This window comes from Muntiacus reevesi, chromosome 1 (genome assembly GCF_963930625.1).
Source record: "Muntiacus reevesi chromosome 1, mMunRee1.1, whole genome shotgun sequence".
Taxonomy (NCBI): domain Eukaryota; kingdom Metazoa; phylum Chordata; class Mammalia; order Artiodactyla; family Cervidae; genus Muntiacus; species Muntiacus reevesi.
This window is the reverse complement of record NC_089249.1, coordinates 181,010,045-181,029,839: the sequence shown is the minus strand read 5'-3', so window position 1 is coordinate 181,029,839 and position 19,795 is coordinate 181,010,045. Positions and strand designations below refer to the sequence as shown.

The 19,795-nt window shown below is 55.5% G+C and overlaps 1 protein-coding gene across 1 annotated transcript in view; it reads right to left on the bottom strand.

Annotated features, from left to right (window-relative positions):
* Positions 1 to 19,795, bottom strand: part of ADAMTS2 (ADAM metallopeptidase with thrombospondin type 1 motif 2) — a 254,371-nt gene that overhangs the window by 150,694 nt on the left and 83,882 nt on the right. The window lies entirely within an intron of this gene.

The window sequence follows — 19,795 nt, the reverse complement described above, 5'->3', positions numbered from 1 at the left end:
TTAAGTCCTTCTTTGATCAATGAATTATTTAAATGTTTTTTATTTCCAAATAATGGGGATTTTTATTTGGGCAGTTATTAATTTCTAGCTTAAAGGCATCATGGTTAGGAAGCAGGATCTGCATCATAAATATTCTTTTAATTTTCATGAGACTTGCACTTAACTGATCACTTTTTTTATGAGAGTTATTCATGTGCTAGAGACAAATGAGGGACCTCTACTCATCAGATGCAAAATCTATCTACTTCCATTAAATCAAGCTCATTATTTGTGTTATTCAGAACTTTCTTGTCTTTGCTGATTTTCTGTCTACTTAATCCAACACTAACTGGAAAAAAAATGGCTGAAATCTCCTGAAATGATGATGGATTTGTCAATTCCTTTATTTCTAACAAAGTTATGACAAATATATTGAGACTGTTTTATTGAATGAGTGAACCTTTAAAACTGTTCTGTCATCTGGGGAAATGAACCCTTCCTCATTAGATGGTGACCCATCTCTCCTGGAAAATGCCTCGAGCCCGCGGAGTCTGACATAGATGTGACAGCCTGCCTTTGGTTGCCTGGCGTCTGTTTCCACTCTTCTTTCAGCCTTTTCCTGCTCTGGTGACAGCACAGTTTGGGTTTGGGGTTTGGTTTCGTTTCGTTTCGTTAACGTAACAACATCTGTCTGTGAACAGGTGACTTTAATCCATTTACAATTACTCCGATAACTGACCAATTTGGACTTGCTTCTCCCAGATTCCTCTATGATTCTGCTTCATTGTTCTGGCTTCCCTGTTCTCTTCTCTAATTCTTCTTTAAAAACGTGTCTCCTTTTCCCCCAACACACCCTCTCCTAGACATGCTGGCCGGCCGGGCCCTGACAGGCAGTCCACAGACACGTGCGTGCACACACAGACACACACGACCACTCCAGCTCCAGACCTGAACATCAGCACCAGGATGGTCTCCATGGCAGGCTCTCTTGGTTTTGGTATTTCCTCTTTGGGAACGGGGTTATTGTGGGGGTTGGGGGTGCTATTTCTCAGATTCCACATTTCCCAGTTCACAGCTTGTCCAGAGCTGATTCACGGCCGCGCGAGCACATCATCTTGGGAGGAACCTCAGTGCCACTTCAGAGTCAGCACAGGAGTGGCAAGGAAGCCACTCCTTCGGTGGGAATGTGCTGGAGTTTTGCACCATAGCACAGTCCCCACTGCTCCCTACTGCAGGGTCACGCCGCTGGGCTTCACAAAAGCACATTGCTGCCTACTTTAGGCCTGTGAGACGCAGGCAGGCTGTGAACCCGTACCCAGCAGCACCTTCCTTCTGCACTGAGCGCTATTCTGTGGCTCTAATATTTTGTGGTAGCAGCAGCAGCAGCAGTAGTGTTTTACATTCATGTCACTGGGCACCTTATACTCCCATAAAGAGGGGCTCCGGAACTCCACACCCTCCCTGAGAACTAGCCTAGAAAACATATGTGACAGAGCCTTATACTAAAGGTTTCATGAAGAAATAAAGTTCTTTCATGCTTGTTTCTGGAGTGGACCTAGAGTCAGTGGAGAAGAGGTTATAGTCATAGGCAAGTCAGAACAAAGAGCCAGGGGAGTGGTCCACGGGCCCTGCCAGGAGACTGAAGAGTGGTCAGTGTTGCAGGCACAGGCTCCAGAAAACTCAGCATGGCCAAGCACCCGGGAGAGCCAGGGCACAGGGAGGGGCCGCAGAGACCTACGAGGGGCAAGATCGGGTCGGCATGGCACGGAACAAACCATGGGCTTGCATACCAGATTCTTTTAAAAGACCAGCAGTAAAGCCAGACACACAAATTGTGTGTGTTCATTTAGATGAAGTGTCCAGAATAGGTAGATCCATAGATACAGGAAGTCAATTAACACTTGCTAGGAGCTGAGGGAGGGTGCATGGGGAGTGACTGCTAGTGGGTACACGGATTCCATGTGGGGGATGAGAAGGTTCTGGAACTAAATGATAATGATGGTTGCACAACAATAAAGATATTCTAAAAAGCAGTGGATTATATACATTTTTTGGTTTCCCAGGTGGTGCTTGTGGTAAGGAACCCACCTGCCAATGCTGGAGATGTAAGAGATGCAGGTTCAATCCCTGGGTCAGGAAGATCCCCTGGGGGAGGGCATGGAAACCCACTCCATTGCTCTTGCCTGGAGAATCCCATGGACAGAGGAGCCCAGTGGGCTACAGTCCATAGGGTTGCATGGAGTCAGACATGTCTGAAGCAACTTAGCATGCACATACACACATATACATTTTAAAATAAAGTGGTGAATTTTATGTCACAAAAAATAAATTGTTAAACAAAAGTGCCAGTTGTTCAGTTGTGTCCAACTCTTTGCAACTCCATGGTCTGTGGCACATCAGGCTCCTCTGTCTGTGGGATTCTCCAGGCAAGCATACTGGAGTGGGGTGCCATGCCCTTCTCCAGAGGATCTTCCCGACCCAGGGATGGAACCTGGGTCTCCTGCATTGCAGGCAGACTCTTTACTGCCTAAGCCACCAGGAAAGCCCACAAAAATATAAAGACCAGCAGAAATTCAAATGCCAATAGGATTATGCCCAGGGGAGACATAAATGAGTGACAGCAGTGGAAGATTGCAGATCAAGCCATGTCTAAGCCAGAGAAATATATTTTGGCTTTAAAAAAAATAGACAATAGGGCACAATGATGAAGGATCCGAAGCCCCAGACTCCTGGCCCGGGGAGTCAGTGGAAATACTGGGGACTGGAAAAGGAGCATACATTCCACCCCCCAGGGCCCCTTAGCACCCATCCATTGGAGCCACAGGGACAGCAGTACAGGCCCAGGGTGGCCAGGGGTCCTGATCTCTCACAGAGAGCTGGAAATCCATGTGTACGTAAATCCTCTTAAACATGAGGTCAGTTTGTTCAGTTTACTGTGTAACACTGTGACAAACATACCCCAGTGTCCAACAAGAAGACCTCTGGCTGGCAGTTCTCATCTTCCACTCAGTGCATGAGGTCTGGGGTGTACAAGGGAGGCTCCAATGAGAGGTTCTACCATGCTTCAGGACTACCCAGTGCCACCCTCCCCTGGATGCCTGTCCTGGTGCAGCAGCAGAGCTGACGACCCCCCCCAACTGCCCCAGGGCCTCAGGGACCCCCTACCTCAGGACCCATGGCCTCACACTGTGCCTGCACCCCCTCACCTGACTGGATGAAGCAAGAGAGCGAATCGGTTTGGAACAAGACTTCCCCACCCAGGGCCCACCTGAAATGGGTCAGTAGCCCAGCAACCATCTGCTGAAGAAATGTAGTGTGGGCAACAGCCTGTGACAGACAGCCTGACTGTCTCGTGGCCACAGCTGGGGTGGGGCTTTCCCTTGGTCAAGGCAACGCTTCATCACTCAGCGTTGGGTCCACACTGGACCCATACTACGATCTTCACAAGTCTGATGGGGACTAATCCTCCCAACAACCCTACCTGCTGGAAATCCCCTACCTCCATTTTTCTGATGAGGAAACAGAGGTACAGAGGTGGAGGGAGAAGTCAGGATTTAAACCAGGGAGCAAGACCTCAGAGTCTGTGCTTTGAGCTAGCACACCCTGTCCCTCCTTGTCCCTGGAGCCGGAGCACAGCCACTTGGTCTTAGAGCCTGGCAACCGCACTCTGACGAGCTTCCTGGAGCTCACCCCACCAGGCAACATCAGGCTCGTGCCCTGGGCCTCTACAGTGCCAGCAGCACTTGGCTAGGTTCATCCTCTTGTCTGCCTCCCCTTCAACCAGGACTCCTCAGAAGCAAAGGCCAGTCTGTGCATGCGCAACGCTCAGCACAGGGCTGGCACAGGGGTGCTTGAAAACATTTGTTGAATGGATGGACGGATGGATAAATAGATAGATGAGTGAATAAACTAATGAGTGACTTAATGAGTAAATGAATGAGTGAATGAATGGGTGAGTGAGCGAGTGAATGAACAAATGAGTGAATGGGCTCTGACACTGGAAAGTGAAGTCTTTGTGCCCGTGACAATTGAATCAGGCAACACAGTCAGGGACAGGAATGGTGGCAGTGTGATTTCTAGGCATTTTGGGGGTAGAACTGGTCAGGTTTGTTCACAGATCAGCTCCAGATGGCGAGGGAGATGCTGAAGATAATGGCCCAGGACACTTTCTTTCAAGATCAGTAATGCCAAGGCAGCCACTGAAGCAGCACAGAAGAAGGTGCCCACCCATCAGGGAGGGGCGCTTCGAACTTGAACTCCACTGGTATGCACTCAGTTCAGGCCAGGCCTGCAGGGCTCCCCATCCCTCAATGTGGAATCCGCAGTAACTCAAAGCAACGAGGCAAGTCAACACCAGAGCCCGAGGAGGGAGCAGAGAACTGCTCAGTGGCTCAGAGCTGGGGCTTGGATTTGGGTCTGGGGGTGTCTGACTCAAGACTGGGGCATCACAGCCTCCAGGAGGGAGTCTGGGGTGTGGGTCTGAAGCTGGGGACAGGGGATGGGGCTGGGGCAGCTGATGCGGCCTCTGGGTCTGAGTAGATGGATTTAGATCTACCTTCTCTACCACCTTCCCTCCATCCATCCATCAGCGCGGTCAGACCCTTCCCACCATTCAGCCTTGGAGTCCCCCTACTACTATTTCCTCTCCTGAGAGCCAACCAGGTCCTAATTCAGAGCAGGTCAGCATACCTCTGAGGTGGGACCAGCCCCCAAGGCAGTGGGCCCTGGGCTCACTGTGCCTCCTCTTGGCAGGTGGGAAAACTGCTGTGCTCCTGTGGGACTGGCCCTCAGCTGCTGGGGAGCCACACACGACAGACACTAATAACATAAGGCCAGTCTCCCTGTCTCCTGCTAGCAGCATCCAGAGGGACCAGGTGACTCTGCAGAAGCTGGCGTGGGGCCAGGCTGCCAGGGCCAGCAACACGTGGGCACATTCACCCTCCACCTACCAGGCTACCTGCCCCACCCAGCCCCGCTGCACAGAAACTGCCAGGCCAGTCTGGCAGGCCTGGGGGTGGCTTACATCCCCACACGTGAGCTGTGGCAAGTCACCCCATCAGCGCTCCATCACTCCCCCTCACAGTGTCCCCCACTGACGGCCTGTGCCCACCCAGGGTGAGTGCGCTCTGAGGCTGTCCTTCCTGCAGAAGGCCTGGAGGGTCTTGTTCTGGCCTCAGAGCACTGCAGCCCCGGGTCCCCTTCAGGAGGGAGCACAGGTGCCTCTCATGCAGGCCCAGGGCCCAGCAGCCAGCTCAGCCCTTTGTCCCAGCTTATTTAGTCCTGTGACCCCTCACTTGGGTCTTGGCTGCCCAAAGGGAAAAGGACCTGGGAAACCCCTCCAGGTCCCAAGGTTCATTCCAGGAAGATGTAAACGAGTCTGTGTTGTGCATGCATATGCACGTGTACATGTGTGCACCACATGTATGTTCACATGGACACATCTGTGTATTATATGTGTGTGTGAGAGAGAGGGACAGACAGCTTGTGAGTGTGTAACTACCCACCAGGGGCCGTCTTTCTCCCAGAGTCTCTCTCCATCACCAACCAGAGCAGGCAGGGCCAAAGCGAGTTAGGGGGCCAGACAGGAAACTGCGGCGTAGAAGAGGTCTGGCACATCCCTGCAAACACTGTCTTTAGGAACAGGCCCCGGGTACTGGGCCTTCTGATCTTTCTGAGAAACTGAAAATTAAGATCTTAATGTGAAACCTCTTGACTTTTAAGTGTTCACTTTCAGTGTTTGAAGACATTGTGTAAATCAAATAAAACATGTGAGGAGAGGGGTACAGCCTGTAAGCTACAAGATGGGCCCGGCTTTGATCCAACACCCCTGATTTTGTAAATGGGGACACTGAGGCCGAGCCAGGGCAGGGGTCAACAAGCCAGGGCTGTGCTGAGCCCCTCGGCTCCCCGACCCTCTCTGGGCCTCCTCAGCCCTTGGGGAGCACCCACATGTTCCAGGAACTGAAGGAGACAAAGAAGGGGGCACTGGGGCCCTGGCCGCGGCCAGCTCTGTCACCAAGGGCCCAAGCTGAGTTTTCTGAGATTGCCCCGGCTGTGAAGACCTTCCGTCCTTTTCAGTCCAAGGTCCCAGGACAAAGACAAGCCCTGTTTGTCCTACTGGTGAGTTTGCCAAGAATGTAAGTAGCTTCTGGGACACAGCCCAGAACAGAGCTCAGTCACTTGACCAGGGTCCTATTGCACCTTCAACTGATCTTTGCTCCCCAAGCCGCAGGGACCGTGGGAAGCACAAGCATGCTGGGAAAGCGGAGCACAGGCCGCTGGGACTCGGCACGCAGCCACAGTGAGCAGAGGTCTACGCCCTCAGCCCCCAGGCCTGGCCAGTGCAGATGGCGACCCTAGTGCTTGCGGCAGGGGCCCATCTCCAGGGGTCTGCGGACTGATCCCAAGCAAGCGCCCTCCCTTCCCTCCCCACCCCCACCCCCCAGACTGTCTGGAGGCCTGGATGGAGCCTTCCCAGCCACACACCCTCCCCACTAATGCTCTGCAGATGGGCTTCTCCGCTGGCCTCCAAGAAAAATACGACCACGATGACAGCGGATCTCACAGAAACGGAACCGCTGGAAAGGTCTCTCACGATATTCTTGAAAGGAAAGTAAAAATTCCTCCTCAGTGCATTTCAGCTCCGCAGCATCACCAGCCACACGGAGAGCTTGGCCCGGTTGCTGCCAGGTTCCCAGGGGCTGGGGTCCCCAGCACTGAAGCCATCCTAGGACCCTCGAGCCTCCGCTGCTGCTGCCAGGGGCCTGCGTGGTTCACACACAGCTTTTGAAAATTTTGAATTAGCTTGCCAACATTTTAAAATGAAAAGGTTTTACATAAAATCGCAATTTCCGGCTACTCCTGAGAAACCAGAGGCCCTCCTGCGACTGACTTCACATTGGCCTGCACCCTAGCAACGCTGGCATCAGAGACCCCAGCAGAAATACATGCTTTCTACAGACATCTGACCCCAGGCTCTGCGCAAAGTGGTAGGGCGGTGAACCCCTGTCCTCGGGGTCCGGGCCCATCTGGAGTCCGTGTCACTGCCCACCCAGCACGCCCCTCCTGAGCCTGGAAACTGGGCCCACGGTGCCCGCACTCCAGCCTGTGGCTGCCCACAACTGAGGCTCTATAGGTTGGTGGGTGAGAATGAGCACGCCCTTGTTCCTAACCAGAGCCCTCGGCTCATGACCGGATCTGTACTGAATGTCAGCCAACTTGATCCCCTAGAGACCACTCCCCACGGGCCACTAGAGGTCTGTGCCTGGAGGCTCTGCGGATTCCAGAACAGCCCTTCGTCCCTCATCCTATTGGACATCATCAGACTGGCCTGGTGCTCCAGCTCCTTGTTCTCCCAACTCCATCACCTGCCAAAGCCTACTTGTCCCCATACGGCTGGCCAGCCCTGTCACTGGCCCATGAACTGTCAAAGCACTGAGAATAAAGAATAAATTTGGCCTCAGGACACACCCACAGAGGCAGTTGGGCAAAGAAACCCCCACCGGACTTAGCATGTCTCCTCAGCCAGGATCCACAGGTGGCATTTTTCACTTGTCCCAAATGTGAGTTCAGAGAGATCTGGATATAAGCCTTTAAAAAATAGAAAAAGTCCAAACATACAAAGACCTTCCCAGGCCTGCACCTCAGCAAAGATGATTCTGGTAAGTGCCAACCTGGGTCTGCAGGCAGAGTTAGGGAAGAGGTAGAGATGAGAGGGCCTAGCTGGGAGCTGTGGTTCTGCTCCTCCCTGACCCTGGGAGGATGCTGCCAGCCTGGATGGGAATGTGGTTCCGCCCAGTGGCAGCAGCCCCCTCTGATCACCATGGGGACTACCTTGAGGCTTTTGTATCATGCTAGAGAAAATGCTTCAGAGTCCCTTGGATTGCAAGGAGATCAAACTAGTCAGTCCTAAAGGAAATCAACCCTGAATATTCACTGGAAAGACTGATGCTGAAGCTGAAGCTCTAATACTTTGGCCACCTGATGTAAAGAACTGACTCATTGGAAAAGATCCTGATGCTGGGAAAGATTGAAGGCGGGAGGAAAAGGGGACAACAGAGGATGAGATGGTTGGATGGCATCACTGACTCAATGGATACATCCATTGGATACATTGCTCAAACTACATTTGAGCAAGCTCCAGGAGATTGTGAAGGGCAGGGAGGCCTGGCGTGCTGCAGTCCATCATGTCACAAAGAGTCGGGCACGACTGAGCCAGTGAACAACAACGGTTCCTCTTCACTGCCAGGGCCAGCCTGCCCAGGCCACCATCTCTCCAGCCTCATGGCAGCAGCCTCTCCTGGCTCCCTGCCTCTTCCCCTCTCACCCACCTCCATAGTAACTAGGCCATACTGCTTCTCCACTTACAGCAAAGCAAACCCCCGTCCCTCCAACCCGCACGCTAAGACAGCCCACCACAATCTGCCCCTCAGACCCTCAGTCTTCACTGGTCCTTCCTGCTGGAGCCCCAAACAGGCCAAGACCACTCCCCTAAGGACACTCGCCCCTGCTCCCCCAAACCCTTCCTTTCCTAGTGAACTGCAATCCACAGTCCAGATCTCAACTCCAGCCTCCAGTTACTGTGGGCTGACTGTGTGGCGTCTCCCACTGCTCCTGTTCAGGCATCCCACTTGTTCACCGTGTGGGACACACATGTATGACAGGTGTGACACTGGGCTTGGGAGTGCTGCGTCTGTCTGCTTCCCAGGGCTCCAGAGCCCAGCCAGTGCCCGGCCCTGTGTAGGCTGTAAGTGAATCACCAGCTGAATGAGCTGAACAAATGAGAACCTGGGATATGGGGTCCACAGGGCACATGCTGAAAGACCACAGCACTGTCCCTGAATGGTAGCCAGGGTGTGCGGGGCCAGCGAGGCCAGCCTTCCCCTGGGCCCTGGGCACTGCTGCCCGCTTCGTCTCCCCACTGCGGCAGTGCAGGCACCCAACTGCCCCACGTCCCAGGAGGCCCGCGGCCCCAGCAAGGCCCCACCCGCCCAAAGACCCAGAGCCAGGAGTATCGGAGCTGTGGGCTTCATCCAGTGACGAGCCCGCAAGTGTCCGCCAAGGACAGCAGCGTCCCAGGGATGAGGGACATGTGGCCAGCTTCCGGGCAGCTAGTTCACGCTCTCTCTTCATGGACACTGAAGCGCCAGCTACGCACCAGGCACGCCACCCAGTGCTAGGGGCTTCACAGCAAGGCAAAGACTCTCCCCACAGCCGCCATCCTAAATGACCTGAGGCACGCCTCACTCACCCTCTCTGCGCCTCAGCTTCTGCATCCCGTAGGCCGAGCCTCAGCGCCGGCCTTCAGGCGGGGCCCAGGCTTCAGGGGAAGACCAGAGGAGCTGATAGGGGGCCAGGAAACCCTGGGTCCCAGATTGCTCCTCCCTGCCCAGGCAGGAGTGAACAGCCTGGCTTCAGCTGTGGCTCTACAACTCGTGAGCTGTGACAGTCAGTGCCTCAGTTTCCTCATCTACAAAGTGAGCATAATGACAACAGCAACCAAGCTCATGCAGTTGTTACAGGCATCCATAAGCTGACGCGCCTGCAGCGCTCTGGGGACCCCCGCACAGGGGCGCCCCACCGGCGCTATGCTCTCCTCTGCCCCGGACTCTCAGTATTGCTCAGACGGCAGCGCTCCTGGGCCCTGCTCTCTGCCTGCCCCCCCGGGCCGCCATGCAGATTAAATGACACACAGATGCAGGCCGCCTATCCTCACACAGGCCCTCGATGAAGGCACACGTCCTCAGACCACCAGCCGGCTCTGAGGGGAGGAAGAGAATCACCCACAGGCTGGGCTACAGAAAAACGGGCTTTTGTGCAACAGAAACTAACATAACGAAAAGGAAAAGGGAACGACAGCCTGGGGAAAAGGCCTGTATCTACCATGACAGAAAGTCGATATCTAACGCAGATAAAGGGCTTATCCCAATATAAAAGACCCCGGGAGATGAACGGGCAAAGGACTTAAACAGGTAGCGGAGACATACAAAGTAATCAAACTCGGGGAGATCATTCGTCCTTGCTGACCATCAAAGCAGCACAAATTAAAGCAAAAAGCCACACTGCTTCACTGTGAAGCAAAGTGAAAGTGTTAGTCGCCCAGTCAGATCCGACTCTTTGTGACCCCACAGACTATAGCCCACCAGCCTCCTCTGTCCATGGAATTCTCCAAGAAAGAATACTGGAGTGGGCTCCATTCTCTTCTCCAGGGGATCTTCCAACCCAGGGATCGAACCCAGGTCTCCCATATTGCAGGCAGATTCTTTACCAGTTAAGCCACAAGGGAAGCCCAAGGATACTGGAGTGGGTAGCCTATCCCTTCTCCAGGGGGTCTTCCCAACCCAGGGATCAAACCCAGGTCTTCCGCATTGCAGGCGGGTTCTTTACCAGGTGAGCCACTGGGGATCAGCAAAGGATCAGCCAGCAAAGCCCTTGTGCTGGGGAGGACATGGCGACTCTGGGAGCCGAGGTGGGAAGGCAGCCTGGCTGTGCCCAGGACTGTGTGTCTGTGGCCCTTGGATCCCATAATTATTTTGGTCATGTAGCAAGTTGTCCCTGCTTAGAGCCAGGGCTCGAGGGGATCCAGGTCATCCTGAGGCCAGGAGGTCCCCAAGTCAAATTCTAAGAGCGGTTGCACAAAGGGCAGCTGGCCAGCACTGCCTCCAGCCCGGCTGGGTGGACAGCAGACCTCCGCCTGGAGGGCCTGAGAAGCAGGCGCGCACAGCCCGTCACACACACTGTCATCAGCTTCCATCCACCCCAGCGTGGGCTCCTCCGAGGCAGCAGGCAGGCAAGGAGGACCTGATTCACCACAAAGGCCAGGATACACCCATGTCCGAGGGTCCCTGGACTTTACACTATGCTCAGCTGCCCCATCCTACAGAGCAGGGCCTCTGACTCCCAGGGCAAGAGGACCCGTGAGCACACTCCAGAACCTGTCCATCTGTGGGGTCAAGTCTGGGGTCCCTGTCCCCCACTGCAAGAGCCAAGTGGGCTTGGCCTCTGGCCAGCACTATCCCTTCTGGGAAATCCCTTCCTCTGAGCCAGGGCAGGGAGAAACAGTGGCAGGGGCACAGCTCTGAGGTCCGAGGATCGGGCCCCAATTCTGCCCTCTGCACTTGGCCTGCCTCTCCTCCCCCAGCCTCCCCACCCCAGCCTGCGTCACATCCATCCACCATCCTCCCAGTGGCTCAGGCCTCTCAAAAGCCAGGAGCTGCCCTCGATCCCTCGCTCACACCCACGTCCTGTGAGCCCTGCCTCCAAAAGCATCCTGTGCTCATCCACCAGGCCGTCTCGCGCTGGCCATCAAGACCCCCGGGGTCCTCCATGTACAACCCTCCCTGCAGCCACTCTCCCCAGTGACAGTCCTCAAAGGCTTCCCACTGCCAGGAGAATAAGACCTCACCTCCTCCACTGCTCAACCCCATCAGCCCTCCCCACCTCCCCGGGCCCTGCCCTTGCTCTCTCTCCATCACTCCCTCCCTCCAGGCACGTGGCCCTTTTTCTGCCCCTCAATCACACGGGGCTGACTCCCATCAGGGACTGGAGCAGTCTCCTGGGCGGGGCCCTCCCACCAGCCAAGTGCATCTTGTCTCTGACCCAGAGAGCCTCTCCCAGCTCAGTTCATGCTTTCCGGGGTTTCGCTGTGCTCACAGCTTTACCCCTCTCTGCAGCAGTGGGCAAGGGTGCCTGTTCTTAGCCTTGGCATTCCATCCAGCAGTCCCACTGTTGTTTCTGGTCCTCCACCAGTGACTGGGAGCATCACTAGAAGCCTGGCCCCTTCCAGCCCAGATCAGGCCCAGCTTCCAGGCCACCTCCTTCATCAGCACCTGGCCCCAGACTCCCCCAAGTCCTGTGACCTCCTGCAAGCTCTCACCTGAGCCCTGACTTCATCCCAAGGGTGCAGCTTTGTCCTGCCTGCACATCCTTGGAAAGGAGCACCAGCTGGACTCTGCCGCAAGGTTCTCCCATGCGCTTCACTCATCCTCTCTGAGGCCTTCCTTGCTCCAGGTCAAGGGGAAGCCCACACCCCAGGACTGAGCCAGGTCAAGAACTCTGGGAGAAACATCCCGACTCGAGAATCCAGCCCAAGTTCCAAACATGTGTGCGCGGGAGTATGTGTGCACAGCAGAGAGGGCCAGACGGAGGGGGAGACGCCTCAAGGGGGAGGGAGAGGCAGCCAGACACCGACACTTCCGTCCAACTGCACGACCTTTTCCCAGCTCGGAGTTCCTGCAGCGCCAAGCACACAGCACTGCGTGGTATTAATTTGAAAGAGAAATGGGTCAAGGAAAGTTGGAAATTTTTTATAGAAAACACTTCAGGCTTGGAGCTGGCTGAAGTGTTTGTCAACCTGCAGAGAATTCTGAGAGGAAACAGGCCTTGGTCAGAGCCCTCCAGCTGGTACAGACTTGCAGAGTTTGGACCTCGGGCCCAACGAGCTTCTGTACTACGCCCGCCCTCACTGCTTCTGGGCAAGGGCCCCTCTCCCCTCTGGATAACCCTGGAGCTGTCTTTGCAGCCTGATCCCCTGATGCTGGCACCAGCACCTCTCCCCTGTCCTCGGACCCCTCTGCTTCACCAACAGGCCTCTGTCCGGGGGTCCATCATGGGACACCTGTCCCTCTGTCCCCCATTACGTATACACAGCACGCAGAAAGCCCAGATCTCTTGCATAGCTGCCCCATGGGGTGTGGAGGGACTGTGTCAGGATGTTCAAGGCCCAGCTGCTCCCATCCCTGGCAGGCCAGCTGACATGTCTGAAGCACAAAGCGTAACAGACATGTAAAGTGGCCACTGGAGACATCATATCTCTCCCAGAAACATCCCGGTCTGCTTCACTAGAGGCCAGCAAAGAGCAGGTCTGCAGAGCCCATGGCTGATGTGACAGCCAGACACACCACTTTTGCTAATTTAACTCCAGATGCACCAAGAGCAGAGCACAACTTTGCTTCTGAGATGGTGTGTTACCTGGAAGCCAGGCATAGTCACCATGTGCCAACAGAAAGCTCTTTAGGGGACATTACTACACAATCCCAGGAGAAGAAAAGAAAAGAGTATCAATGAATTGGTGGAAAAGAATTCCTCAAAGATGGGGCAGCAAGGGCAGAGAGGACCTCAGGGCCCGAGACAGCCCATGATCTTAAGCATATGTAACAGCAAGCACAGAGTGGGCAACATACGAAGGGTGAGATGAGAATTAGCAGGCCCTGCGACATTATATTCATTTTAGAGATGCGAAAACTGAGACATGATGGAGTTGGGAAAGCTGCTGAGGCAGGCACACTCAACCCCTAACCAAACTGCCCCTGGCCTCCGTGCTGGGAGCAGCTACTGATGCACGGAGGTGGCTCCTCTAAGAACTGTCCCCTGCACCACAGGCAGGCCAAGGCCAAGAGCACTATCCCTGGGTCACATCCGTCATCTGCTCACGGCGCTCCAGTCAAGATCCAGGTCCTTCCTGGGCCACGCTCACCTGGCCAGCACCACCCCTGAACCAGATCGCACACGAATGTGGGAGGAGAGAGGAAGCGGGGAGGTAGACGCAAGGGAGGAGCTGAGCGCATGGGCTGTCTGCACCCCCGCAGGCCAAGTGCCATCACAGACTGCATCTGTGGAGTCTGGGAGGAGGGGGCACGCCAGGCAAGGCTCCACTGCAGGAGGAGGTCTGGCTGCAGGCCTCACCTCTGCCCTCACAGCCCGCGGGCCAGAGCCCCCCAGCCACAGAGCTCAGTCAGCAAGACCCCAGCTCAGCCGCCAGCTCTGCAGCAGTCTCCTCAGTCTGACCCCAGATCACAGCAGGCCTCAGCTGACCCAGCACAGCCCCCGCCCACCTCCCCGGCGCGCGGCCACGTCAGCACACTGGCATCTCCAGCAGCCGTCCAGGGGGCTGACCGCAGAGCAGCGGGAGCACCGTGGCCTCTGCCAAGGATACACTCAGCCCTGAAACACGCCTCCCGGAGTCGGGCCAACTGCTTCAGGTTTCACAATCAGGACTTCTCTTGGGGTTCCCTCTGGCCCCCAAGCCATAGGCACAGCCCAGGGTAGAATGAAGAGGAAAAACCGAGAGGGCCCTGGGCACAAAGCACTAAGGTGCCCCGACTTTCAGCTGCAATGCAGTGAGCCAGCAACAGCCAGCTGGGCAGGGCATGGGCCAAGTCCAGGAGCAGAGCCCTTGAGTCACCAGCCTGAAAGCACCGGTCTAGGCCCCAGGCTCCCACCAATGGCACAGAGAGGGGCCCCAGCCCGTCTGGACTCGGGCCAAGTCTCGGGCTCAGGGTGCAAAGCCTGCCCAGGGCCTCTCTTGACCTCTCTTCCATTTCTGCCAGGACCTCAGCCTTCAACACTCTCATATCATGTAGGCTGAATCATGGCCCCCAGGATGTCCCATCCTAACCCCCAGAACCTGTGAGGATAGCCTCATATGGCTAAGGAGACTTAGCAGACGTGATTTAGCTAAAGATCTTAATATGAGAAAATTCTCCTGGAGTAGCCCAGCGAGCCCAATGTAATCACAAGTGTCTTTATGAGACGGAGAAACTTACTACAGACGAAAGAGAAGGCACTGTGATCGCAGAGCAGAGGTTGGAGTGATGCAGCCACAAGCCAAGCAATGCTGGCAGCCGCCAGAAGCTGGGAGAGGCAAGGAACGGATTCCTCTCTCGAGGCCCAGGGGGAACCAGCCCTGCTGACACCTTAATGTCAGCTCCTTAAGATTCATTTTGGACTCCTGACTTCCAGAAGAGAATCAGCCACTGACTTTGCTTGTTACAGTGGCAACAGGACATAAACCACTACAGAGCAGAAAGCTTCCCCAGACGGGCTTCCGGCAGGTTAGTACCCACTCCACACCCCCTGCCCATTACCCCATTACTCACCCCTCACCCCGTCTTCCAGGCCTCATTCCTGACTGAGCCCTCTCCCTTATGACTCACACCCATTGCAGCACCGAGGTAGGCCTGACCATCTACCTGGCACCAAGTGGAGCCTTGCCCGCTTCCCACCAGTGTCCTGTCCTGACAGGGCTGCACTCTCTCCCTGCATCACGGCTCTAGGCTCCCTGCCTCCAGCCTGGACCAGAGCAGGCTGGTCGCAACACAGGTCAGTCCCCTTCCCTGCTGGGGCAGCCTGCAGGACATCACGCAGCCCCGTGAGCACTCAGCATCAGCTCCAGCCCTCTGGTTCCTGGCCCTGAGCACCCATCATGAGCTGCGCTCTCGGTTCTCTATGGCTCCGGGAAATGGGGCGGAGACATGCAGCAGGTCAGGAGGGGAGGAAGGACTGCTGGAGACTGTGCCGGCGGGCCACGCTCGGCCACGTGGAGCAGCCACGCAGGGCTGGCACCCTGTCCTCGTGCTCCTCGCAGGCTTTCCTTGGCAACAGCAGGGCACCCTGCCTCCTCTGCCCGCCAGGGAGGATGCTGCAGCCTGACAGCGGCGGGCAGAGGCTTGGCACGAGCTGTTTCCGAGAGTGAGGCAGCCAAGGTCACAGGCACTGAGCTTGTGCCTTCTCTGCCTTCAGCCCAGGGCCGGGGGTAAGGCAGGGTGGGAGAGCCCACCGGCAGCTCAGCCGGAGCTCACAGCCCCTCCTTGTCCCAGGGCCATGCCCAGGGGCTGCAGGAAGCCCATGGGGGAGGACACAGGACACGGCCGCCTCCACGTCTCTGAAAACACAGGTGGTCAATAGGGGCCGTTGCTTTATGTGACCCATATGGTGCTTTTCAGAAATTTGAAGCAACAATTTAAAATCAGGAGAGTTCACATCAAAGTTCTGATGTCTGGATTCTCTTAACAGCAAAAGGATTGGCTGCCCCAGACCCACACTCCCACTAGGTCTTGGTCAGGGGAGCTGAGGACAGGCTGCCCCCACGGACAAAGTCTGTCGTCTGTCCTGTGCCCACGGCGAGGCCAGGGCCAAAGGCCACGTGTCACTGCTGTACCCATTTTAGCAGAGACTTTCATGCTTGCATCAAAAGAAGGAAAATTAAAACCGGGCCAAGGGCGGGTGTAATTTGCATTCTTGCCCTCTGCCACTCTCCTCACTGGCACTGCCTGTCAGGCCCTGCAGGCCTCTGAGTTTGCAGCCCTTGTCTTGAGATAGCAGGACTTGTTGCAAATGTGCCCGACAGAGTGAGACCACTTGCTCAGTGTGTGACCCAAGGACTTTCCCACTCAGTGGGGACTTTCCCAGGGTCCCAAGTTCAGCCCTCCTTGGTGCAACCAGTAAGGCCAGTATCTCAACACACTGGTCTTAAGGTCAGACCAGCCATAGCACACCAGGCCCCACAGTCTGACTGAGACTGCATGAGGGTCCAGCAGATGCAGGAGAGGGACATGGAGCTTGCCTGGGCTGTGCCTGAACATCGCCCCCTGAGAAGGAGTGAAGCCTGCCTGCAGTGTTACTCCTCCACAGATGTGTAGCCCCAGTCACCGCACAGTCAGCCTTGTAAGGGAGGCTCATTCACTTCCTATAGGACCAATGCTGAAGCTGAAGCTCCAATACTCTGACCACTTGATGTGAAAAGCTGACTCATTGGAAAAGACGCTAATGCTGGGAAAGACTGAGGGCAGGAGGAGACGGGTGCAATAGAGGATGAGATGGTTGCACGGCATCACTGACTCAATGGACGTGAATTTGAGCAAACTCCAGGAGATAGTGAAGGATAGGGAAGCCTGAGTTGCAAGAGTCAGACATAACTTAGCAACTGAAGAACAACAACAACAAATAGACTGAATGGTGGTCCCCAAAGATACCAGGTCCTAATCACCAGGACCTGTATTATATAACCAAAAAGGGGCTTCATAAATATGACAAAATTATGGATCTCAACAGGTGGAGATCATCTTGGATTATCAAGGTGAATCCCAAATGCAATCACATGCACCCTTAAAAGAGGGAGACTGACATCACTCAGGAGCAGAGGAGGCACTGTAATCATGACAGCAGAGGCTAGACTGACGCAGCCACAAGCCAAGGAATCCCGGCAACCCCCAGAAGCTGGGAGAGGCAAGGAACAGACTACCTCTGAGCCTTGGGAAGGAACACAGTCCTACCAACACCTGGACTTCTGCTCAGCAATACTGATTCCAGAATTCTGCCCTCCCGGAAAAGGGAAAAGAATGAGAGAATTAACTGCTGTTTTAAGCCACCCAGGTGATGGTAACAAGCAGCCTGAGATTTGGGGCATGACATGCCAGGATCAGGCATATGAGCTCTGAGCAGGGCTTCCAGGCTGGGCTGGGGCTCCCCATTCCGCATACCCACTGACCCTGGCTGCTCCTCAGCAACCTTAGACAGGGTTAACAGATGGCAGCTAGGGCAGTGCTCTGGCAGGGGCCTGGAACTTGGGACTGAGGCTCTGTCCACACTTGTGTGTAAATGTAAACACACATGCATGCACACCTGTGCAAACACCAGAGGAGCCAACATCACACAGCACACCTCCCAACACACTGCCCTGGGCACAAGTCTGGCCCTGAGGAGGACTGAGAAAGGGACTCGGGGTGCTGGAGAAAGGTCTAGCCCAGAGGAGTCCTAGAGATGCCCAAACCTCCCCTCCCCAAAAGGCCACAATGGCACCCTGGCCTTGGAGCTCTGCCTTTCTGGCCCAGACAGGCTCCCAGACCCAGCAGAGCCAAGCAGAGACGCTTCTGCAATACCTGCAAGGCCAGTGAGGGGGAAAAGTCACCCTGGTCTCCTTCAGTCCCTTGCCCACCCTAGTGCCCTCCTCCAGGGTCTGAAGGTGTGGGTTAAGCTGCCCAGGGCAACCTCCAACCCTGGCCTGAGTCCTGGAAGACACCCCAAAACTTTCATTCTCCATCCATCTCCCTGGGCAGTCAGCAACCCAGTAGCGAACCTCAGATGATGGGGACTTAGTGACAAGGATGCTCCGAGGCTCTGAGAGCCCCTGAGACCACCCCAGGAAGTCTACTGGCTGCTCAGGAAGCCAGGGCAATGACAATGTGTCTTAGTGCTCTGAAAGAGCTGTGTATAACATCCCCCAACAAACCCCTCACCCCAGCCGCACCAATCCCCCACAGGCACCCTCACCCATAACCACACCACCCTCCACAGGCAACCCCCCTCCAACTCTTACACTGGGAGATGCTAATCTCTCAGACCAGGAGGCTCAGGACAGGTGTCTCTCCTTCCCCTTTCTCAGAGGACCCATTATATCCACTGTCCTTGATAAATGGCCAGGGTTATTTCAAACATGCTTAGAGAAGTTGCCTCGTGGGGGCAGGAGGAAGTTTCCAGTTAGTACCTCCTGCCTTGTTTGATCGGAGTCACGATCAGAATTCATGAGAAGAAAAGATCCCCTAGTTTACACACACACACACTGAAAGCCTTTGCACAGAGGCCCTGGCGTTCTGGGCCCAGTAGGTCACGTCCCCTCGCAGGAAAGAGCACGGAGCAAACATGCTCAGACAAGGACACTGCTTTTACGTATCTACCAGCTGCCACTGTGGGCTCTGACAAGACTGGGGCTGACGGAGAGCGGGACTGTCTGGGGTCACTGCAGGCCCTCAGACCAGCCACAGCAAAACAGTGTGTCTGGGCCACCTGCAGCCAGTGAGTGGGCCTGAACCCTGGGCGCAGGGGAACGATTGGGCACATGCAGGGAGAAATGGGCTCTCTGCGGACGTCGTCCACACAGGGTCACGTGGACCCTGGGCAGGGACACCAAGGAAAGGGGGCTTGGGGCCAGACTCTGGCCTCTGGCTGAGACCTGCCACCTTCAGCCTACACAGCCACAGCCCTGGGCTGAAGTCCGGAGCTCAGTCCGGAGAGCCCTCCACCCCCAGCCCGTTTCAGCGCAGCCTCAGCGCCAGACCCGCCTGCCCTAGAATCTCCTAAGGTCAATGGTTTCTGGGCTTGTTCTGAGTTTGGAATCCCTTTCCTGTGTTCTGAGTTTAAGTTCTCACCAGCGATAGGCGAATGAAATTAGGGAAAGGAATCCAGAGAAGATGTCAGAAGGCCAGCTGAAGCCTGGGAAAGAAGGCCAGGCCAGGAAGGAGGACGGCGTGTTCATGAGACAGGCAGCACATGGATTTAGGGATCGGCAGCCTGACCCAGGCACCTGGCAGCCTCACTGTGCAAGCTCCACCTCACCCGGCCTAAGTGGCCCCCCAGGAAACCCCCTGCATCTTCCAGTAAAGGCCAACCCAGAAGCACCAAAACCAAAGTGACCAGCCCTCAGCTCTCTGAAGCACAGGCATTTCTAATCACTCTGGACAGATGAGAAAGCAGAGGCCAGAGACCCAAACCTGCCCAAGGGCAGCCAGCCAGCAAGGAGCAACAGCAGGGCCCTGATCCCTGATCTGAGGCACAGCGCCTGCCCCATTTCCACTCCTGCCCTCACCCAGTGGGGCTACTCTCCATTCCTCCCCATGCAGAGAAGCCCAAGGGTAGGAGAGATAGGAGGGGCTGAAGCTGGGAAGGCCAGGAAGGCAGCGCCTGGGGGACCCCCTCCACTGTTGGCAGACGGCCTGCAATTCATCATCTGGGAAGAAGGGGCAGCCAGTATTGATCGACTCTACAGAGCACTGGGCTTTCTGATGGAACAATTCCTTTGCAAAAGTATCTGACACCATTCCTTGAAATTAGAATGGTGCCCTGCCAGGCTACACCCAATTTATCTGTCAGCTGGGAACTCAGAGAGACCTAAATTAAATGAGCGGGGGCCGCCTGGGGGCAATGGGAGTATCTTGGCTAATCACAGCACAGCTGGGCCAGCCCGGCCCAGTGGGGCCTCTGGGGTTTCCCGTCAACATGCAGATGAGTTAACTCAAGACCCAGGCCTCCGTGCCCTGCCTGC